The sequence below is a fragment of the Amblyomma americanum genome, chromosome 1 (assembly GCF_052857255.1).
Source record: "Amblyomma americanum isolate KBUSLIRL-KWMA chromosome 1, ASM5285725v1, whole genome shotgun sequence".
NCBI lineage: Eukaryota > Metazoa > Arthropoda > Arachnida > Ixodida > Ixodidae > Amblyomma > Amblyomma americanum.
Genome location: NC_135497.1, coordinates 544,820,505 through 544,845,690, shown reverse-complemented (window position 1 = coordinate 544,845,690; position 25,186 = coordinate 544,820,505). Strand labels below are relative to the sequence as shown.

The 25,186-nt window shown below is 44.5% G+C and overlaps 1 pseudogene; it reads right to left on the bottom strand.

The window, feature by feature from the left end:
• Window positions 1-707: 707 nt before the first annotated feature.
• Window positions 708-25,186, bottom strand: part of LOC144129424 (uncharacterized) — a 61,034-nt pseudogene continuing 36,555 nt past the window's right edge.

The window sequence follows — 25,186 nt, the reverse complement described above, 5'->3', positions numbered from 1 at the left end:
CATGGCAACAGTAGAATTTCTGTGGCGTTGTGATGGCCAGTACCACACCAGAGCATGGCAACAGTTGAATTTCTGTGTCGTTGGGCAGGAGGCAGCTCGTTAATAGTGAGTTGCACGGGCCAGATAGAAAATTTGAAAGAGTTGAAGACAGGACTACCGTCGGTGTTCACAGTCATAGATAAGTCCATGTCATACAAGTACAGTTCTTTTCGCTGCTCGCCATTAAAATCCCCATCTGTGACGTCACATTTTGAGGTAACGTTCCGGCGCCTGGCTATTTTTTGCAGACAGATCTTCAGCGACTTCGCAACTTCTTCTGCAGAAAGAATTGCATTAAGCTGTTGCTCTATGGGCAGAATTACAAAGAATTTTCTCTGCGCTGTCAGGGTGTCTGCTGAGTATGAACATTTGCGCAGTACACATGCTAGCTGCAGCTTATTCATAGTCTTCAGGTCCCCTTCACGCTCACCCAAAAGGCGCGTACAGTCCGGGCAATAAAAATGAAAAAAATTGGTTCCCTCCGAAATACAAGCAAACATTTTGAAAAGAAACTTAGTATCCGGAAGGTCCTGCCGTTTTTAAATGAAAGCCATGAGCTTCATCAGGTGTTCCACTTGTGTTCACGTGAGAGCATGCGTGACAGCGAAGTCCATCGCTAATGTTACTATGTCCTGCACCGAAAAATCAGAACAAGGAGGCGACGTGCATCAGCGCTGCTCTTCTTGGTTGTCTTCCTCTATATAGCTGTTTCCGCCTGCCCAACCGCCACACGTGCCAACGTCGTCAACAAGCTCCTCTGACAAGCCGTCAGCAACACGCTCCTCTAGTACATCGTCCGCAACACAGTCCTCTGGCACGTCGTCGGCAACGCGCTCCTCTTGCGAGTCGTCGAAATCGCTTTGTGAGTTCTGTTTTGCGTCTTTGTCTGCACAAGACGACCTGTATTCCGTCGTTCTAGGAAGATCCACACCAGGAAACAAAGGCTCCAAGTACAGCTTACGGCGCTTCGGTAGTTCGGACATTTCGACGATGTAAAATGTGCACAAACTTCACAATCATGGCAACCAAACAACGCCACAACTTTGCTGAGGAAGTCAATAAACTACACGCGCTTCGAGAACCACCGCTCTCGGCAACCGCCTCTAAACAGAAAGAGACGTCTGCGGATTTGGCTTGCTTTGGATTTTTGCTCTAACAAAATTTACATATTGTTACGTGGCGGCCAGCCGAAGAAAGAGACATGATGATCGATGGCAGTGAGATGATTTAATGGCTGCTTGCCTCGCGCGAGCGCTCCTGCCCGCGCCACTGCACAGTTCGTCGTCTTCTTCGTCACACCGCCGTTGTTCCCCCGCCCCGTCCCCCGCCCAGACCACTCAACACGACGAACTGAACGCGACGAAAGGACCTGACCTATCGACCCCATCGACCCGAGACGCCGCTGACATCTGAAGACACCGTTCCCCTGCCCAGGCCGTTCGGCGCGCCCGGGGCCTCGACCGTCGGCTCTTGGCCACCAGCGACCCGGAAGCTTCAAGACCAGGAATCATTCAGCCATCTCATTCATCGTGGCAGCAAGCACTTCACCACTTTCTCGTTCCTGTCCAACCATCCTCTTAAGCCCGTAACCACATCGTGCGTATCTCACCGATCGGGACGATCGCTCGGTGGCCCCGGGTAGTGTGACGAAGAAGACGACGAACTGTGCAGTGGCGCGGGCAGGAGCGCTCGCGCTAGGCAAGCAGAAATTAAATCATCTCACTGCCATCGATCATCATGTCTCTTTCTTCGGCTGGCCGCCACGTAACATTATATTGTTCGAGCAGAACAAAAAGCAGTAACGCAACTTCTTGTTATACAGTAAATCATTTTAGAACTGTGGTTGCATTGTCATTTGTGCAAAACATTAGAGATCGATGGTGCCAAAAGGGCTAGCGCCACAAACGCGGCCCGAATCTTGGCAATTCGGCTGGCTAAACAGCCGCATCAATCCAAGACAGGCTTCATTCCAATCCTGCGTGCGGCGTGCTCGTGTTCTGTGCCGGTAGCGAGCAGTGGTGCCATATTTAACGCGATTTGCTCATATAGACGACGAGATGTTCGCTATGGTACGCTTTTTAGTGGACGGGGACAATCGTCGCCACGTTGTTCGTGTTCATGACATCGTCGACTTTCACCCCGTCGACAACATGGACTTCGACAAGAAGGCCATTTATACAGTTTATTTAGTCGACGAGGTTGACAATGAAAACACCGGAGATTACGCTGCACAGATTCTCTGACTTGGTGGTAAGCATGCACAAATCATTTTTGCGGAACATTATACGCGAGTCGGTGAGCTGATGATATTCTACTGCATTTTTCTTAGGCACTGAACAAGAAGCGCGCGATGCGCCGAGTAGAATTTCGGCGCCCCGAATAAACTTCGAGGAGACATGCGACGTTGACATGGCGCCGAAAAAGAGCTGCGTGGTTTGTGTGGACCAGGTTTTTTTGCGCAGAAATGCATGAAGTTGTGTGAATTCCACTTAAATGTACCTGTGCACAATATTTTTTTTTCGGCGCGGTGAGCCATATTCAATTCTTACGCGTTAATTATATAACAGCGAAAATTAATGCATGGGAAATTTAATTTTACGTTTTGTATATAAAGGCAGGCAACATTTTTATTTCAGTCACGCTGAATGCCGAAGCGTGCATGCTCAATCCGTATTTTGCCCGCGATAGTACGATATGTGTAATGAATATATATGTAGATCGATAATCTACTAAATTGCTGGGAGCTCAGCCATTGATTGTCAATACATATATTGGGAACTTTTTCAGGCAGCAAAAGTGAAAAAGATATAACCAGGCGTTTGCACGCAAGGACGCCTATGAGGCCATACTTAAAAAACAAGTGGCACAAGCCCATAAGAAGAACAGCGAAGGAAAGGTAAGTAAGCATTTCTCAGTGTAGCGGAAGCCTACTGAACTTTTTATGATGTGTAAAAACCTTCTATGCGGCGGAAAAGATGGACATCAGCCTCAAGCACCAATACTGGTTCGGACGAGTCCTTAGTGGCAAAGAAAGAGGTGCTGGAAGAAAAGAAAAAAGAAAATACTGGAAGGAAAGATGTATGGACCTCCAGGCCCACAATTCATTTCTTCAAAAGCAAGTGTGCCACCTACAGTCAATGCTGCAGGCTAAGATTCTAAGGCGTGAGTGCATATCTGTTTTTTAAACCGCATTTTAAGTGTGTGGGCCGAATTGGCGACTGTAAATGCGCACGAAAATTTTTTCTCTACATCAACCTATTCCTTTGTATCTTCACTGTCAGCAGTGCGTGGTAATCATCCCCCCTCAGTAAGGGGGGAAAAATATATTTCCGGTCGCCTTTGCCAATTGGGTTTTATACTTTGTTGTGACAAGCGCTCAAATTGATCATATGTATCACTACAGTGGACAAAGAGAAAGCCAGTGAAGCAGTGCCAGAAGGAGGCTGTGGTAATTTAGGTATGAAAATTTGGTTATACTATGATATGTTGAGTTTTCATTTTCACAGTGCCATTTTGCAATGTGCTTTTTATTGATTCATGATGATGGCCATGATGTTACATGCAGTCTTTGTATGTCTGAGGTGGCTTTGCACCATTAAAGCTGCTGTTGTACGTAGTAATTGGTTTGATCATAGAAGGTACGTAGTAAATTCTAGACACTGCATCAAGTATGGTTAACATGGGAGGTACCGAAGTGATGAAACATTTCCAAAATGAGGCTTAGATCACAAGAAAGATTATATTTATAGTGACCATGCACTTTCTTTGGAATGCTCAGTTTTGTATTTCCTCTTCACAATAGCATCTCAAGCTTCATCCCCAGAGCTGCAAGCAGATCTGCCTAGAACAGGTAGGCCATTGTTTTTGTCTATTCACTTTGCACTTAGCGATTTACTGACCAAAATTTAAAGCTTCTGCAGAGAATTCAAGTTATTTTTTTTCCAGCCGAGCCAAGTCAGCTTTGCGAATTGGCGAAATCATCTCCAGCAGGTTCGTAATAAATTTGCCCTGCTGTGTGCATTTTCTTTTATAAAATTCAGGGTAGTAGTACACGCTGTGAACAGAGTTTTGCATTCTATGTTTGTACAGCCCAGCCAACTACCCACAGTGAGCCATCTGCACCTCGTAAGTAACAGTTGGATTCACACTGAGTAGGGCTGTGTTGAAGCTATGCCATACTTGCACAGTTTTCAAAAGCAGTAGTGTGGGGCTAAATGGTGGGCTCATGATAACCTTGCCATGCTGTATATGCATTTCGTTTTAGGAAATTCTAGGTTGTATACTCTGTGAACACCATTTTGCATTTTCTGTTTATACAGCCTAGCCAACAACTCAGAGTGAACCATAGGCACCTGGTAAATTACAATTTGATTAACACTATAAGCACTACTATTAGCGCTGTTTTGAAGCCAAGTCATACTTTCAAACGTAGTGCGGTGCTAAACAGTGGACAAGGGCATAAGAAAGACATCTGATCTGATCCCATAGTTACGTGTCCAACATTTTCACCACTATTCTATTTTATATATGGACTAAAAACTGGAAGCTATGAACTGTGCTCTGCAAGTTTATGTATAAACTTGCAGAGCACAATTCACAATTCAGTTTTAACTCATTTCAGAACATCAAGGCCTGGTGGACTTCAGTTACTCTTCTGACGGCTCTGTGAGTCCTTGATCTCTAATTTGTATAGAGGCAATGAAAAAGAATTCACTATTGTATGCATGTCATGAACTGCCGTTGCAGATATTTTCTTAATACCAGCAGTAGTGATTTTCAGCAGAGACAAAGATGTGCATCTGCTAATTTTCAGCCCTTCTTAAGCATATCAAGGGGTGAGTGCATGTGCACTCTCTTGTAAAACCCTTTTTATGAATTCTCACTTCGTGTTCCTCCCTGCATTTTGTTCACTTGGTTATATTACTCTTAGAAACAACTATTGCCTCCTTTGATTGTCATTCTGTATAATTGTGCTGTTCTATGTATCTTTTACAGTTCCACCTGCAGAAGGGAATTTTGTTTACTGCAGTACAGGCAAAAAGAATATTGATGCATAAAAAATCAAGCCTTGTGGTAAAAGAGAGTGCACAGGCAGTGTAGACGCAGGCAGAGCTGGCTGCACGGAGCGTAAAGGGTGTAGTTGCACCCCAGAAAAAACATTTGGGTGTCTCCCAAAGCCAGCACTGACCCCCGAAATAGTGGCTGTTCTGGAAAGTAGGACTGGGTTAGTTTATGGGGGTTTATCGTCCCAAAGCGACTCAGGCTTTGAGGGACGCCGTAGTGAAGGGCTCCGGAAATTTCGACCACCTGGTGTTCTTTTACATGCACTGACATCAAACAGCACACGGGCCTCTAAAAGTTCGGTTCCATAGAAATTCGACCGCCGCGGCTGGGATCGAACCCGCCTCTTTCGGGCCGGCAGACGAGTGCCACACCCACTCGGCCACCACAGCGGCTGGAAGGGAGGATGCAGGATTGAATAACAGCAGCATTTAGATGCATGTGACACGCGAGTCTTTGTGCAGTGTGATGTCAGTGAATGGGAAAGTGGTCACCAGCGGCTTAACTTAAATTTATCCTGACTGCCGCCCAATTACTACCAATGTATTTTGCCCGCGGGATGTGCTAGCTTATGGTCGCCTGTAAAAAATTAACAATTCTGTTTTGTTTTGCAGCAACCCTGACCTACTGTTCTGAACAGAAAGGAATAGACGCCACTGCAGCGATTGCAAACCTTACAAATATTCCGAGCGAGAAAATTCAAGATTGCATCAAAGCACAACAGCGCAAAGCGGAATAAACATTGTTCATGCTCCCAAGTGTCATCTGCAGTGTTATGGGCTCCTGTGATGTCCATGTACTCGCTTGCTCAAGTGTATTTGAGCTAGCTGGAGTGCTTGGACGCCCCGATGCCCCGTTATGAACATCTGCGACAGGGATAGAGCAGATCCCAGTTGCATCTGGGATTGCAACTGGTACCCGTTGCATCTGGGATTTCAACTGGTCCCAGTTGCATCTGGGATTTCAAACTGGAACCAGTTACAATCCCAGATGCAACTGGAAATGTGTTCCTTAAACCAGATGGATTGGGACCAGTTAGAAACCAGTTGGAAACGAGATAGAAAATTTTCACCTGGGACATGTCTGCGCAGCGCTGCATGCTTGCGGGGACACGAAGGCGTCGAAATGCGCCGCCACCATCGGCTTCCTGAGCCGGTCGGTCTCGAAAGGAGGGGCGCAGCGAGGATGCGCCATGCGGGAAATCGGAGACAGTAAAGAGGATCATTATTTGGTATCCATAGCACTTGGTGTATCGTGCTTGGTTTGTGCTAGTCTCACCCAGCGCGTCTACCTACCAAGCTACAGAGCGAACGGCGGTCGTCTTTGCCGCGCCGCCTCAACGCGTCGCTTTTTCTTTTTCACGCCTATGGAGCCTTCTCTTTATTCGGCAGGTATTCTAGCTGCAAAGAAATGCTCTTAAACAGCCAGCTGGAGATTCAACCGCGCTGCGATTGTGTCGAGATTTTCTGTAACGGGTTTTGGGTTGAAATTGGAAGCTGGAAGAGTGTGGCATAAAGTGACATTTTTTTTCAACCACGAAATACATGGAGTGCTTTGTCCTGTGCACGTGTGTTTTCCGTATCTGGGTATTTCGCGCTTCCAAATAATATAAATGTTGTTTAGACCTCGAGCACATCTTGCAGATGCATTAGTAAATCAAAGTGCAGTTCATTGTATGATTCTCATTTTTCATTAGGTCTTATACAAATACAAATATGATGCTCTTTTTTTAATAGTGTATCTCCTCCATACACTGTGCATGTTGATCGCAATTCCTTTATTGTTACTATGTTAACAGTTTTTAAGAGCTGTTGACAGTCTCTTGTCTTTGTTGCAGCCGTTAGATTTTAATTGATGCACCACAACGTTTAGGCTGTGACCATTTACTGACTTCAGCTTTAGTTTTCTTTTTTTCCTAACTGCAATTTACTTTTTTGAGTCAAGTTTCTCGTCTTGAGTTATTGTGATGAATGGATATGTGCAGGTCGTAGGTGGGCACTAGTGTCAAAGCCGAAGTGTAGCTTGGCTGAAACGAACAATTAATATGATCTCTAAGCAATCGAAAGGATCACTCAAGTGCCCACCTCCCTGCAAGTTTGCTACAAAATGCTGGATCCCATTGCAATGGTGTGTGTTTTGCTGCTTCATGGAGCTAGCGCTGGAAGGAAAGTGCTACCTACAGGCATCGATTCAATCGTTTACTTCCTGCATTCAACGAATGCACTAACTCATTCAGGTTTTGCACTGCAAAGTTCGTTGGTGTGTATTGCTTGTGTACGTCATTGTCGCTTTTTCAAAAAATATGAGAAAACCAGTTTCATCGCTAATGCCAGCTTTGTATGCAGATTCCTATGGAGGCAGCACCGCGGATGGGATTAAGCATTGTTACTTGGTGTAGCTGGTTCTCTAGAAGTGATAATGTATCTCCTGAGGTATTTTTGCAACATCGTAGTAGCAGGAGCCTCAATTTATGCTCCCTTGTTGGAGGCACTATTATAGACGGCTTCCTTGTGATATCGGTGGCTCCATTCTTGGCTCCCATGAAGCTTTCAGAGTGCAGTTGGGAGCAAACAGATTAGACGAAAGAACAGGCATTTGACACTCTTTTGGCCCACCGTTATGGCAGTCAGTGTGCTGTAGGTACAAGCCATGTACTGTGAAGTAGGATGCCTGCATTTTTGCTGAGGTTACTATATATGTTGAAGAACCCCACGGGATGGAAGATAATGCGGAGCTCTGTACTCCGGCCTGCCTTGTACCAGTGTTGATTTAGTATGAGGATATTAACCATTTTGGCGATAGACCGCACACTGCTTACACAATTGGCACTGTAGGGAGCACAGCGGCACTACAGTGAAGACACTTATCCAGGAGTGGGTTGGGTGGGGAATGCGGTGTAGATGCTTGCAGGACCACTGATAGCCATCGAAATGCCTACCTTGTACTTATTGTGTAGTGGATTTTGAACCATGTATGTGGCGTTTTTAATGGCGACTTCTATCATATTTGATACAGAATTCTTAGAGGGGAGAGGCATTTCTGTCTGAAATTACCAGTCATGATATGTGATGTTCTAACTTGAATGGTAATGCCACGAAAACTAAGTAGTTCGAATTATTTTTTGTTTGACTTTTTCTTAGTGTGTTTGTTTTTTTAGTAGTGCATTGGTTTTTAGGAGGGTTTAAGCATCTGTGTGCATGTCCGTCTACCTGACTGTTTGATTTTCACATTAAGTTTCTAAGGCATATTTCTTTTTATGATTGCTTTTTGGGGGGTGCCTTACCATTGCTCTGTTGCTCACTGTGGTCGACAAATAAAGATGCATATTGCCGCGAATATTTGCATTGTTTGTTCGTTTTTGAAATCTGCCGCCACACCACCTTATCGCTTTCTTTGCGATGCAAGGCGCGAGTAGATTTATCTCGACTACTCTCAACCAGGCAGAGCTGATTCTACGTTGTTCCGGAATGTTCTAGTAACTTTGCACGCTTAATCGCAAAAGTTCGCTATCAGCTTTAAACTGAGCACGGCCGACAGTGGCGGGCAGTCTGTAGACGACCGCCTAGCACGCTTGTCGCTTCGCCGCCGCTGAGTGATTCAGCCCATTTTGAGTGCAAGTCAGCCCAATAAACAGTTTTCTTTTAGAAGACCCTTTCGTCCGTCTTCAACGCTGCTTCGACTGCCGTCGCCTCTACGTGACATCTGGCGGAGGTGCGGGGTAACCTTCCATGTTCCGGACGCCCCCTTCAAGTCGTGAAGCCAGCCCTCAGCGCTTCGCACCCGAGGACGAGCCAGCAGCTCGGCGAGCCAGCCGACATTTCCAGGGAGAGGAGCCTGAGTTCGGGAAACAGCCGGACCGCACCAGACAGCGAAAAGACGCTGCTACGAGCACTGCAACCTCGCCGAAGATGTCGACACCGATCAAACTACAGCAGCCGCTGGTGCCGCCAACTTTCAATGGATCCCTAGGCGAAGACCCTGAAGAATAGTTGGATCAATTTGAGCGCGTGGCGTCATTCAACAAGTGGGATGATGCGGAAAAATTGGACGCGTGTTCTTCTCATTGGATGGCTCCCAATGCATGTGGTACGAAAACTACGAGTCGTCCCTTACGACATGGGAGCTATTCAAGAGAGAACTATTGAAGGTATTCACCAGTGTCGTGAGGAAAGAAAGTGCCGAACGACTCCTCGAGTCCAGGATCCAGCTTCCGAATGAGCCAGTAAGCGGTTACGTCGAGGAGATGAAGCGCCAATTTTGCCGTGCCGACCCACGTATGAAGGAGGAAAAGGAAGTTCAGTTTTTAATGCGCGGCGTAAAAGAACAACACTTTGCCAGCCTCATCCGCCAGCCGCCAAAAACAGTCGAGGAATTCATGCAAGAAGCCTGCACGATTGAGAAGACCCTCGACGTCCGAGCTCGGCAGCACAATCGCCCTTCCTCTGCATGTGCAATCCGTTCGGACACGCCGGCCACCACCAGCGACAGCTTGCGGGAAGTTATCCTCGAAATCGTCCGAGAGGAGCTACGCCGATTACTGCTATCTTCACTACAGGCACAAGCAGCGACTCTGATGGACGTGGTACGGGAAGAAGTGCAACAGGCACTTGGCACCTCGACGCCCACAGAACCCCAGGCCATTACCTACGCCGCTGCAGTAAGGACTGCTCAGCCCCAACGACAACCCCTGCATCCTGTCCGACATGAACACCTTGTTCCCGAACGCCACCTCCCTGCCCCCGCCCGCCCAGCCTATGACCGACCCTCAAGCCTCAGGAAATGCGACGCCTGGAGGACTTCCGACAACCGGTCGTTGTGCTTCCATTGCGGTGAGGCCGGTCATGTTCTTCGTCACTGCCCGTACCGACGTATCGGCTTTCGAGGAATTGCCGTTAACGCCCCACGACCACGCTACGGACAACGTCCGCAGGAAATCGACGAGTACCTGCGTCGAGAAGAGTACACGCCGAGCCGCTTTTCGCGCTTGGGTAATCTTGGGTATGGATTTCCTTAATGAGGATCAGGCGATCATCGACCTCCGATCCAAGCAGATCACGCTTTCGACGGACAAAGCCATCGCTGCGATGAAAACGGGAAAATTACATTGCCCTGAGTGTCCTGGAGGAAGAAGTGAGCGTCCCACCCGATCAAGCGTTATTCATACTATGCGCTAAACCTGGCATCATTCAGGATGTGGCCGTCCTCGGAAAGGTGCGTTGTAGCGACCACAGAATGGTAAGGTCTAGAATTAGCTTAGACTTGAAGAGGGAACGGAACAAGCTAGCGAAGAAGAAGACCATTAACGAGTTAGCCGTAAGAGGGAAAGCAAAGGAGTTTAGGATAGCGCTGCAAAACAGATATTCGGCTTCAACTGAGGAAGATGATCTTGATGTTCATTCAATGCACGATAATCTGACATCAATAATTACGGAGTGCGCAGTAGAAGTAGGCGGTAGGAAAGTTCGAAAGGATACCGGGAAGCTATCTCAGGTAAAAAAGATCTGATTAAGAAGCGCCAAAACATGAGGGCATCTAACCCTACCGATAGAATAGAACTAACGGAGCTATCAAAGTTAATAAATAAGCGCAAGGTAGCCCACATAAGGAAGTTTAATATGGAGAGAGTAGAGCATGCTATAAAGAACGGAGGTAGCCTAAAAACAGTGAAGAGGAAACTAGGCATAGGTAAAAACCAGACTTATGCATTAAGAGACAAGCAGGGCAATGTCATTAGCAATATGGATAAGATAGTTAACGTAGCCGAAGAGTTCTACACAGACCTGTTCAGTAGCCAATGTAATCAGAGCGTTAATGAGAAAGACAACAGTGCACAGCAATGCGTCATCCCGCCAGTAACGAAAGATGAAGTAAAGAAAGCCTTAGAAGCAATGAAAATGGGGAAAGCAGCTGGGGAGGATCAGGTAACAGCAGATCTGTTAAGAATGGAGGGTACATCGTGCTAGAAAAACTAGCCACCCTGTATACGCAATGCCTTATGACCTCGACTGTACCAGAATCTTGGAAAATTGCACACATTATCTTAATACATAAGAAGGGAGACGCCAAGGACTTGAAAAATTACAGGCCGATCAGCTTACTATCCGTTGCCTACAAAGTATATACTAGGGTAATCGCTAATAGAGTCAGGGCAACGTTAGACTTTAATCAACCAAATGATCAGGCAGGCTTTCGTAAAGGATATTCCACAATAGATCATATTCACACTATCAATCAGGTGATAGAGAAATGCGCAGAATATAACCAACCTCTATATATAGCTTTCATTGATTACGAGAAAGCATTCGACTCAGTGGAAACCTCAGCAGTCATACAGGCATTGCGTAATCAGGGGGTAGAAGAGCCTTATGTCAAAATACTGGAAGGTATATAGCAACTGCACAGCTACTGTAGTCCTCCATAAAGTCAGCAATAAAATTCCAATAAGGAAGGGCGTCAGGCAAGGAGACACGATCTCGCCAATGCTGTTCACCGCATGTTTACAGGAGGTATTTCGAGGCCTGAATTGGGAACAGTTGGGAATAAGAATAAATGGAGAATACCTAAATAATCTGCGATTTGCTGATGACATTGCCTTGCTGAGTCACTCAGGAGGTGAACTGCAAATCATGATCAATGAGTTAGACAGGCAGTGCAGATCGATGGGTCTAAAAATTAACATGCAGAAAACCAAGGTAATGTTCAACACCCTAGCAACAACAGTTCACAATTGGCAGCGAGAGCCTAGAAATTGTGACGGAATACGTCTACTTAGGGCAGGTAGTGACAGCTGATCCGGATCATGAGAGGGAGATAACTAGAAGGATAAGAATGGGGTGGAGCGCATATGGCAAATTCTCGCAGATCATGAGTGGCAGTTTACCAATTTCCCTCAAGAGGAAAGTGTACAACAGCATAATCTCACCGGTACTCACCTACGGAGCAGAAACGTGGAGGCTAACGAAAAGAGTTCAGCTTAAGTTAAGGACAACGCAGAGAGCCATGGAAAGAAAAATGATAGGTGTAACGTTAAGAGATCGGAAGCGGGCAGAGTGGGTGAGGGAACAAACACGGATTAATGACATCCTAGTCGAAATCAAGAGAACGGAATGGGCTTGGGCAGGGCATGTAATGCGAAGGCAAGATAACCGCTGGTCCTTAAGGGTAACGGAGTTGGTTCCAAAAGAAAGTAAGCATAGCAGGGGGCGGCAGAAGGTTAGGTGGGCGGATGAGATTAAGAAGTTTGCAAGCAAAGGGTGGATTCAGCTGGCAAAGGTTAGGGTTAATTGGAGAGACATGGGAGAGGCATTTGCCCTGCAGTGCGTGAAGTAAGGCTGATGATGATGCTGATGATGATGATGATTTTGACAGGAATAACTGTTTAACAACAATTCTATCTCTAACTTCACGCAGCTGTCATCTCGGATGTTTACATTCATGTCACCGCCATGTATTAATTATATTTTCTTGCATTCACAAATTAAAAAAAAGAATGGAGAAAATAAAAAGACAACTGGACATTCGTTGAAGGAGGGTGGTAGCATACAAAGCATACTGTAGTACCACATATATCACAAGCGTTTCATAAAAGGGAGTAATAGAGCAAACTCCAGACAGCAATTCAGAATCAATTGAACTTAAGACGATCACTGCTATATCCACCCCTTTTGTCACCACGATTCATGTAATACGATTTGTGTCAGAAAGGGGCGCACATCCGCTTCCAATGCGAACCAAATTTCAGAAAACATTACAGCGTCAAATCGTATCTGCACTTCAGTAAGTAGATAATTTAGTTCATTTCTCTTATACCTTCCGGAGCGAATGCTACCGCGAATACAATTAAGACATCGCGGGCCATTAGCATTAAGTAGGTCATGTTATGATTTCAAAACTCTATTCTAGAGGTGAAAAAAGTAAGAAATATGGAAAAACCCAGCAGGGAATACGAGGGCAAAACGTATCGCAGCCTGTGCAGGTCTATGGCACAGCAAATGACGGGCCTTATAGCCTTCCTTTTCCTTATACGAACCTTGCCATTAGAATGCCATGAAAACATATAATCATTGTCCATTGCCCAATCTCTTTTGTGGCACAACAGTTGACTGTTCTGGTGAATCATGTTTTTGGTGATTGACACACCCGGTGCATTACTTCTGAGTTCTTTTCGTGCTTCCAGCCACAAGTTATGCATTGGTTGCTGGGCAAATCAGGTAATATTTCTAGGGATTTGGCTTTGCTTCAAGGAAGTCTGTAAGTGGAGCCAACATCATTTTTCGTCAACTCTGGAAGATGAACGGTCTTAGCTGCACCATTTAGTTTACACATCGGGACCTCTCTTTCCGTCACTGGGATAACATGAGCTTCTAGACTGAGTTTTCCGCTGCGCCACTCAAGTTCATTTACGGTCAATTTTAGATGTTCAATATCACCTGTTATACAGCCAGACTCGAGCTTCCTTACACATTTGTTCAGGTTACCTTTCTCCTTTTCCTGCTGAACTTGTCTATTAAAAATTTCATCATACTTTGCTGCCATCAGCTCAATTGCAGACTTAATATTATAACATGAACAGCCAGTTCCGCAAGGGCATCAAGCCTCTTATGTCTGCCAGACTGACTACCATATCAGCATCCATGACCGCTTCGTCATTATCTTTAGCCTTTGATGAACGACAGGCGGTGCACCGCCATGTCTTGTGGCCTTTCGCTTTAAACGTTGAATCCTACCAGCCAGAACAACTCCCAACGTAGAACTCATATTTGCAACACATGAGGACATGTCTGTCGCCTAGCAGTGGCTTACTGCAGGCTTCACATGTTGTTGCCATGGTCAGTGGGACACGCACAAGTATATAGCAGAAACCAGCAGACCCACTCACACAAATACAGAGCATGCAGTGCTGCAGCAACCATTCACGGAGGCAGAGGCAGTGGCAAAAACAGCGTTAAGCAGGGAAAAACTCAATAAGAGTTCACCAACCTGGATAGTCAAGAAGAAAAAAAAGCAAGAGACAAAGGGAGCGTCGTTCTATCACCACCGCTGCCGCCGAAACGCCAACCAAGAATGTAAAAATACAACCTCTCAGAACCTGCTTGGTTCGTTCATCAGTTGCGCCTGCAGGTGAGTTTAATCTATCCTTTTAAACCCCACGTTTAGTCTGCTGCCATGTAACTGACCATTCCAGACAGAATTCCTTTCCCAACCAGACAGATCTGTGTCGAATGCTTTCTTTTGTGACATTTTCTACGTTATCAGCGAGAAATATTTTTGAAGTCCGCTGTCATCAAATTTAAAGCTTAAACATTGCTCTTGTATCAATATTTTATTAAAGACGTATGCTTCCTTTTCGCTAGACACTAATAGGAGCAGAGTAGGGAAAACTAAAGCATGAGCTATGTGAGCTATATGATGCTTTCAGAGGTGGAAGTGTTCTGAGAAAGAGAGACACATGAACTCAATAACCAAGAGAAAGAAATTAAATTAAAGATGCCAAAAAAGCTTGACAGTACTCGCATTTCCTGAAAAGTAAATCATCACACAAAATTCTGGATAATACTGCTGTGCTGCGGGAACATGTGAGCCAAACTACCCATGCTGTCTGTGACGAACACTACAACACCACAGAAGAAAGCTAGCCGATCGTGCTTTTTGTGCCAATATTACAATCATTCAAGAAGAAGGTCCAAACTATTCGTCATATAGGTCTGGGCATCAGCCATACAGAGCTCGTCTATTACAGTTTGCTTCTTGGGCACAGCTAGTGGCAAGGTCCATGTACAGAAACATTTCATCCAGTTTAGAGCAATCAGAGGCACCACTGAAGTGAGCCTCACTGCGAGTGCACTATCAAGGGCTCAAGAGTCGGTATTAAAACTGGAAGACTTGTTGCCTTGCCTCTGAAAATGGCGCGACTTGAAGGAGAAAAGACACAAGGCGCAAGAAAACATTCTTGGGCTGAATCTTGCCATTGGGGATGCTGCAGCATCTTCAAGAGGATTTTTCGCTCTTTATAAAGAGGTTCGCAGAAAATGTGGCCATTCAGGATGCGCCGTGTACGTTTGTACACACTTAAATATTTCTCATCATTACATCATACTTGTTACACTATCGTAAAATTAAATAATATCAATTAAAATATTTAGTGTCAGAATGATAGTATTTACCAATGTGAGGGCAGGACAACAACAAGAATGAGTACTCGCATGCAGACCAATAAAATATGGAGGCATCCATTTTCATCAGTTTTTGTTGTTGAAGCTTCTCATTGCTAAGGCGAGATAACCATGGTGGTTTACTTTGATGCATCTGCGAATTCCTACTGGGCGTATTAATGTAGAAAAACGCAGTTTAGAAACATTTAATGTTGCTAGAAGTTTGTGCGCACATTTGTTGACACCACCACTGAAGGCGATGAATGGAAAAAAGTTGTACATTCGTGTATGGGAGGCCAAATAGAACTGCAGTTTTTACAATATGTGAGTTTAGCATTGCGGGATTCTACTCTGCAAACAAAAAGTACTTGAGATGCCAGTCTAGTGATTTCTAGAAAAACTGCTGCTTATGATGCTAAGCAGCAGTAAACAAATCATGGTGGGATTCATAGAGCAAGTCTTATATTTCTCTGTTCTGGGTTGGGTTTTTTCCGAGTGGTTTTCCGCATGCTATCATCAATGTTGTGCTGCCGGCGCTCAGCGATGCGGACAACAGTTGGAAAACGTACATTTGCTGAGTTTCACGCCAGCTGAACCGCATCTTTGCTTGCTGCACGAAGTCTTATTGCCAATATTTTAAAAAGTCATGAGATGATGCTTCTATTTCAAAAAGCCTGCTTTTGTGCAAACTGCCATCAAAAAGGTCGACTTGTGCAAATCTGTCTCTTTTTTGTCCACCCAGAAGGACGCCTTGAACTCCTAGGTTAATAGAAAATATAGAAATTTTGGATGCGAAATATTCTTTGAAGCATTTTGCGACGCATGCAAAAACAACCCGTGTATGTAATGGGGTAGCAGCATAACCTAATCTTAGTGGATGATGGTACTGATACCACTGACGTCCACAAATCACCCCGTATGTTTGTGAACATGCCTGGGTCTCTAGTTGCAGGACCAGAAACCTGTTCATTGCGTGCATGTGGCTACTAGTGGAATTGCTCATAGCTTTTTTCGCCCTTGATTGATTGCTACTTTTTGTCTTTTAGCAAGGTCCATTAAGTCATGCAGGTATCCATATTAATAAATAGTTTCAAATGTGCTTAATTTTGTAGGATGTTACTTTCCCAAATGATAGTGGGCGCTGAGAGTTGTTTAGAAACGCAAGCCTTTTGATTAGTGGTCAGGTACTCAAAGTGTCTTGGGAATCAAGGAAATGGCATTTTATCCATGGCCGTGGTGGCTCAATGGGGCGTTCCATCCCTGCAGAGGCAAAGGCAAATTGAAAAAAAATGTGTCGTGTCAGTGCAACTCCAGGTGTTCTAAATTAATCGTGTTTTCCACTAGGCATCCCTGACAAGCCCCCATGTGTCGCTTTCGGATGTCCTCTCTGTACAACCTGTAGGAAGAACCCCAAGAGCATGCTTTTGGACGAGTGGCTGAATCTTGGCTCCCAGAATCCTGCCACAGGCGAGAGACCAAGCTACATGAGAGGTAAAGAGCTGCCTATTCTCGTTATTCATTTTCTGGTTCACAGTGGGAGAGAATGGCGCATAAGATTGCCTGAGTTCGAGCTTTTGTGGAGTTGTCCTGACTCCGTCTTTTTTCTTGAGTCTGAACTTGCCTGGGAACGGACAGGCATTTGTCTCAGATTTTGGCTCACATGCACTGAGACCTCATTGTACCCGTGTTTATCCCAGATATCAAACTCTAAATACCACATGAAAGAATTCTTTTTATTAGGGGACGCTCGTGAAACTTGAGTCGCATTGGCTAGCGAAGCTGTTGGCTATTTCCATCAAATCGATGCTATTAACTAGTCCAAGAAGGATCAGCATGCACTGAACCACGTCGCTTGATTCGTTGCCTGAGCAGTTCGTTGGCACATTCAGGCCTTGTTTTTCAGCGCTCTGCTGTAAAAATATACCTTAGAAGCACTTCAAGCAAATGTTGGCGCTCCAATGAGATAACAGAGCCATGAAGTGTCTCTTGTGAATGTTACAGAGAGAACATGGGAATAACAAACTTCCGCGCTCTGGTGGAGTACACGCAGGACCACGACAGTGCAGGTCTTCTCAGGCACACAGTGTGAACTAAGCACTACTTGTTAGATCAGAGAACACACATAACTAGGCATGTGCGAATATTAGATAATTTCAAATATTCGCTCGAATAGAGTATTCGATTTGATCCGAATGCTTGTTTTGAAAATTCAAAAAAATCGTCTCAAACCAATAACGTTTCTGGAACTTGTGGTGCGTGTGGTTTCTGCTCAGCTACCTCCACCGCGATGGCGGCACGGTGCGCGATGCGTGCTACGCTCCTACGCGCATCCCGAAGCTGGTCTGCGCATGCTCCTGGCAACAAACGCTAGCAGGCGGTAGCGCAGCGCCCAGATCTCTTCCAGAAGTTCGCACCAGCGCTACCCGTTGTGCACACGTCGCCGTAGCTGGCAGAGCGGCGTGCATCAGTAGAGAGATTTAGCATAACGCAATCTGCTTTCACGCACCTCCAATGTGCTCGCGCTGATTGGTCCCAACGGGCCAGGCATGCAAACAGCTGGGCAGCGCCTTGTGGCATTCACAGGGCGATCTGCGCCTGCGCAGTGGCTCCCAGAAGAAGCGGATCACGCTATGCCAAATCTCTCTAATCAAAGCATGCACATCTTCTTTGAATAACACCATCTGCCGGGCTAGTTGGTTGCGATCCATATGTATCAGCAGCGCAAACACAAAAAGGAAGAAGAAGGAGAAGATAGTACAGAGCGCTGAGGCTGTTGAGGCAGGTGTTGAGGCTGACGCAATCAGGGTACCCGCAATCTCTCTTGTCATCAATAGCAAAAAAAGTCCTGAGAGGTATGAAGCATGATAGGGAAGCCCCGGATGACACGCGACAGCGGAACAAAAGGGTTGCCGTTTTGCCGTATCTTATCTCATAATCTTAAGCAAATTGGTAAAAAAGCAGGTGTAGACGTTGTCTTTCCAGCCCCACTGTGCTTGTCTAGCCTGTGCAACAAAGTGAACAAAATGAAAACGAACAGTAGCTGTACAACCCGGCACCGAGACCCTTTTGTGCCTTGTGTGGAGGGCGCCCTGTATTCCATCCCTTTACCTTGCGGTAAGGCTTACATAGGCCAAACAGGAAGATGTTTAAATGAAAGGTTAATAGAACACAAGAACGACTTAACTGGGGCGCCATTGAGGAACTTGCCCGCACATTGCCTGGTATGTGACAGCAAAAAGAAATGCATTCCTAACTTTAAGAAGGCAACTGTCTTTAAAAAACATAAAAACCAAATAACGCGCGAAATCATTGAAGAAGCCCACATCTCAGGGCTTAAGGAAAGTTGCGTTAGCACCCCTTCTATTTCATTATCTCAAAAAGAAATCACCTTCCTGTCTGATTTTATCGGATTTTACCCGGTTTTTAGCGGTTTTAAGAGGCACACTTCACATGTCGCTTTTTCGTTCTAGCCGTGTTAATTTTTTGGCGCTCATCCTTCGTTTAGCTATTTTTTTCGTATTCTCGCTCTCTCATGTTTTTGGTTTTTTAGCAAAATCGCGCCCTCACTCTGTTTTGTCACTCGCGCATACTCATCCCTGTTTTCCCATTTTGTTTACACAAGTCATTCATGCTCCACACCTTTGATCTCATTGTATAGCGTGATTCCTGTTATCTTTGTTGCACTGTAAATTCGTGTGTGTCCCAGTTTGTTCGAGTGGCTTGATCACTCCCTCTGGTGGGCTTTTCTTGGTGTGTGTATATAAGCGCGGGTTCAGTTTTCGTTCAAATAAAAGTTTGAAGTTCAGCGCTCTGTACTATCTTCTCCTTCTTCTTCCTTTTTGTGATTGCGCTGCTGATACATACGTCTCCCTTGACTTCCGCGGAACGAGTCTCAGCTGATTGTTGATTCCGCAGCTGCCCTTCTCTGCGTGAAATTGGCTAAAAAACCGCGATGGCACGAGCGTGAAGGGGAGATAGCATGGGACATATAGAGATCGGAGCCCCATTCAGACGCCTGACACGAGGAGCCATGATACCTGCTCCTAGCAGGTGTCATGGAGTCATTGCTTAAAAGCAACAGCTACGAAACGACGCAATCGCAATGAAAGACAGCACTTGGAGGCCCCAGTGTAGATCTCTCATCCCACAGATGCGTCGGCACCGCATGTATGTTGGCTGCCCAGTCCGCCTTTTTTCATAAGATGGGCTTTCTGGGGAGTGGCGACAATTTATCTGCTGCGGGTTGAAAACAAACGCACATCGGAGACGCAGGCGCGATCTGGCTCCACGATGAGGCAGCTGCGCCTGCGAAGTGGCGTGTGCTTGATAGCTGGCGCCATCTATCTCATGCGTCTCGCGCTATCATCAACAGCGCATGGGCAGCAGGAGCTGGCTGTTTAATTTTCAAACAGTGGAGTCTGAGCACGCATGCGCAAGCCTCTTAAAAAGGCGCATTTCTGATTGCCATTTTTGCAGAAAGTCGACAAACCTTTAATGAGTGCTACACGGCTTCATTGAGCGTGACAGAGCTTCAGTGAATTTTTTTTGCTGCTGTGGTCTTGAGTGTATTAAAAATACATGATTACAAAAAGACCTATCCTGCCGTTCAACATTTTATGGTGTACCAGTAGTCGAATTAGTATTTTCTTTGAAATTATTCGAAGGAAATTGCTGTTCACTTCGAAACCACTATTTGCACATGCTTACACAAGACCAGTGGCACATTTCATGCACCAACTCCTTTTTGCATGCCTGTTTTTGTAAATGCAGGCCTTAATACAGCATTCGTGTTTGGTGATATGGTGCTTTCTTAGCACAGAGAGCGTGGAGTGGGGGGGGGGGGAGGTGCAGGCTGATGTAATGATTTCATACAAAGTTCTTTCCTTTCTCATTTTTTTGCACTTTGATTGCCCTGTGCCTTCATTGTCTCTGGAATCAGTCAGACAGACAGATTACTGGTAAGAATGGAATGGAATTTGCTGAAAAGAATTGTATCACAATGGTTTTGCATTCATTATATGCCTTCCATTCAATGCTTCCAAGCAAACTAAGTGCAAGAGATGTAATTAATACACTGAAAAGGCAGTGCACAAAAAAAAACCCTCATTTTCATCACTTTCCACCAATACACGAGAGTAGAAATCAATCTTTAAAGCAGCACACGGTCAATGATGAAATTTATGAGTGTGAAAAAAGTGTACAGGGACACAGCTTTATCAGTTAAAATTCAAGTGGCCAGTGGCTGGAAAACTTTTCTAGCTTGTTTTATTGACAGCGACAAGGTTCTGCTTACCTTCAACGTTAAATGCTCAAGATTGTGCTTCTAGATTTGCCTTCAGACTCGATGTCATAAATTTAAAATTCTCTCCAAAGCGCAGGTTTGGAATTTCCTGCTCCGACCTCTCGCTGGTCATTTTCAAATGGCACACAGTGATGTTCCTTCACACCCTCGAGAAGTGAGACTGCTTGTTTCACACAATGCTGACACTATCGCCAAAAAGCGTATTTCAAGAAATTTTACAGGAAGTGCGGTGCTGCCTAGGCTGACCCCAGAAGCTAGTGCTCGGTAACTCCACCATATTGGACCAATTGAGAGTGCCCCCTCTTGGTCGTCAAAAACTGCCGATAGTTTTCCTCTAAAAGAAAGCAAGGGTCAAAGCCACGTACTCGGTGAAGAGTCTCATAGTAAGCTTTAAACAGCGCAAGTAAAAGCGAATTTCATGCCATAATATGTCTTGCATAAATTTTTTTCTAGTCAGTGTCAGTGTTCCAACATGCAGTATAAGAGTGCACTTGCAGATGTGTAGCCTTTGCTACAGGCAGGTCTCAATGTGGGATTTGGTGTTTCAGTGTTCTCTTGATGGAACGCTTATTGCAAGATGTTGTGGGCTAAATACTGCTGCAGAGCCTGTGTTAGAGCGACTCTTAGGGGCTGTGCATTGTTTGTAGTACACGAAGAGGTGCACTAGTAGGCCCAAGGTTCGCCGTCTCGCATCACGTTGTGCTGAAATGACATTATACCAAAAACCGCACTGAGCGAGGTTTAAACAGAAAGAAAACGTGAGAATTCGTTGTTAGCTCTTTTCCACCAGTGTCTTTAAAACAGAAAATTTCCAAACACTTGAAATAAATGAAGCTGTGCCTAAACCAGAGCTGACACCACTCTTCCCTTAGCTGTGTCCTTGCTTTAAGTAAATGATTTTGTTCCTCCTAATCAGCTATTGCAGGTGTCTGTGGTTTTCCTAATTGAACAGATTGCTTGTGCTGGCTGGTTTGCTAGCACATACCTGCACTTGCATGTACTAGGCAATAAATAGAATTTTACCAGGACTAGTTATCACTGTGTAGTTTTGAAACACTACTAGTAGACATATAGCGGAAGGACTTTAGTGGAGAAAATGCGTACTGCATATCCACGAGATTACCATGCGGACATGTTGGTTGTGTTATAAATAGAAAAATCAGGTGGTGTTATGAGTTCGAATGCAGGACAGCTTTTAGGGTTGGACACTTCTGTGTGTTGATACGTACCTGCTCCAGACAGTCTTGTCTGAGATGATGTGTCTTGTTGCTTACAACGTGCCTAACGTATGAATTGTGCTGAAAGGCTTTCATTTTGTAATTGGTGACTGGGTGCAGTGGATATACACGTAAAACGCTATCATTAATATTGAGTTACGCAGGTTTTGCAGTGGTTTTATTTAATTATGTGTCATCCACACGAATATTAACCTTGCAGCTAGAATCTTAATTACCAGTTAACCTTTATATTCATTTCTTTACACAGACTACTTTGCACTCTTCAATTGTTATGGTAAAGAAGACGTCCAGTGTTGAAATTGATGTGCATTGTCCAAATACTTTTTCACGTGTACCAATATACCTCTGCCACTTCAGTCACTACAAAAAAAAAGGTTGCTTGAACACTTGGTTAAAGCCATTCATTGAAGAGAGCAGAATTGCTGTAGTGTTATATAATGCTACTAAAAGAAAAAAATACACAATAAATGCGGCTTCATGGCTCATGGTAGCCTCCGAAAGGCGGTGAAGTAGCGTCAGCCAGCACCGGTTGCTACTTCATAAATTCTACACTACGTAGGTACTGCGTAGATTAACGCGTAGGTATGCGTGTATGCATAGATGTCTTCGCTGACGCCATTTCGAATGATAAGTCTTTCATGCCAATTCGCTGAGCCGAATGTCATGCGATACCTGCCTTCGCTCCAGCCCTTAACATGCACTACAGTGAGTGAGGGTAAACTGAAGTGGTTATGTGGCCATAAATGTGTCATGATAGGTACTGTGTTACTCGATGAAGAGTTTAGAGATGACGCAACTTGTAGCACGAGAGCTCGAATTTAAAAATCTTTTTCTCGCTTTGAACAAAAACCACCTCAATTAAAACTTCAGAAATTAAAGCCAATAACTTGTTCTACTAAACCTGCCATCATCTGTATTTTGACTTCGACCACCTCAAGGTGAAATAAAAAAAGTATTTACTTATGCTCCGAAACACTTTTCTCCAACTTCAGTATTTTAATTCACTTCGACACATTCAGTTTAATCAGCTATAACAACTTTTATTGGTAATAGAAATTTAGGTAGGCAAGAAGGCCATTCTGAGAGGAAGTTGATATTTTTTTAAATGTCAAAATAGTAAATTTCTAAATTTTATTTAAACTTAAAACTACTTATAGCATACAAAAATACAGGATCTGAATCATATCAAAAACCAGAATATGTGCAAATGCCATTAGAAAATTTGTGCAGTGTTTTCTAAATATTTTGATTTTTGATCATTATTGAGCAGTGCCTGGTTTTTTAGCCTTTCAGAAATGTTCAAACTCACAACACCTCACAAACTTTTTTGGCAAAATTTTAGCTTAGATAATGCACGCTAGGATCAGCTTGAATGAATTTTCTTCAACAAACTGGTGCTGGTAGAGCGCAATATGTGGGGCATTTGGAATGCAGTGACGGATTCATAAATCTCACTTCTACCCAGTCATGCTAATTAGAATCTAAATAGTGTACTTGGTACACTCTCTGGCTCTTTCTTGGCACATTAATGTTTGTATGGCAGCCTGAACCAATTTAGGACGGAGGTAATTGAATTTTGATATTTCCTAATACTTGATTCAAACTCGTGATCCAAATACTCGATTCAAGCTCCTGACATACACACCCAAAGACTGGTTGCCATCGTTCTCAAGTGAATAACAGTGTAGCAAAGCCTCTGCTATCCCTGCCAAAAACTAACTGTAGACACGCACAGTTGCTAACCCGGACGGCCATGGTAACACTAGTATTTTGTTGTTTGGTCATCGCTAGTTTACAAAAGCTTCACTTTTGTGAGAGTGGTCTCATTGTGTTTATAATTACATAGGCTTTATACAGGTAAACTTTAATTTATTGTAAGTGTCCCTATAAATCTTAAGTGAACACTTTCACAATCACAGAGGGATAAAAAGCTGCAGAATCCAATATTCATAAACTGTGAATGACAGAACACAAACAGTTTTTAGTCTATATGTGCACAATATTAGTTCACCCTGCTATGAGTTTATATCCTCCATCAGACCACGGTACTATGGGAGTACATTACAGTACTGGAAAAATTACAGGGAATAAGCAACTGGTACTGCTACTGCGAACTTTCCATCATCCGTTACAAGCTGGTAATGCAGGACCATGCTCTAATGATTATTCTGCTGACATAGCGACAACAGAAACAATAGTTTTTCAGTCACTCTGACCAAAGGGAAGCAGGAATGCTGGGTTGTGTAGTCCAATGAGCAGTTCAAAAAGGCATCTTCTACAATAAATCGGCAAGCAGAAGTCTTCACATACAAACATCAGAACATTGCTCATTTCAAAAGAGAAGTGTTGAATGTGTTAATGACATCTTATATGTTCTTAAATCTATAAGAAAGTTCTAAATGATGCACTCACTGAAGCAATCACAGCTTTCGCAGCTTTTCAAAGCGGAAAAAGGGCAGGGCCTGGACCAGTGTGGCAGTGACACTGCTTGTAGGGCAAGCAGCAAAACCATCTGCTGGCAACCTGCATTAAATATGAACAGGATGATGTAGGTCCTCCTCTGAAAAATGCATACCATCTTTTTATCACCATAGATATGTAACAATATAATGCAAACAGGCCTGATCATATAAATTTACTGCACAGAAGTACTGTCTACGAAGCCACAGCATTTTATTTCACCGGCAACACTGAAACAGTTAGAATGACATCATTATAGTGAACTAGAACATATTACAGTGGCTCGACCGGTAGGGCGCGTCTACCTTTCCGGCAGCCCGTTACGCTCTGGACTGCCACCAGAAGCGCTGCGGCTCTTTCATACTACATCGCGGCAGCTGACCCGACTATGCATCACAGAGCGCAGATAGGCAATAGTCTTTAATGAATGCTTTCGCCTGTTGGAATCACGCCGGGTCCTTGTGTCAAACAAACCAGCTCTTCAGGCACCGCGCACAATTGAGCCGCACATGTTGCAAGGAAAAAAACTGAAATGTAGAAGAAACGCCAGGGAGAATATTGCGCTACTGTGTTTGACAATATGGGGGAAACGTAGTGTGAAGCGTGTTTGAAGCTTCCAGCACCTCGCTGCCAATCGTAAACGGCTGTTTGCACTGAGACTGTTGAACAATGTTTAGTTGTCTGCATGTTTATTTAGTTGTTTTTTTTATTTTATTAGCTGAAATAATTATAGATTTTTATTTTTATGCCTACACCGCACCCACAAGTATGCTGCAATGTATTCTGCTAGACCTCGGTCACAAGGTTCGGATGGCAAATTATACTTTCGCCAAGCAATGGAAATTGCGCGTGGCACACAGCGTGCCTCCAACCTCGATGTAATAAGGACTGCTGCAGTTGTACATTCCCTTGGACGAGGTTGCCGGAAGAAAATT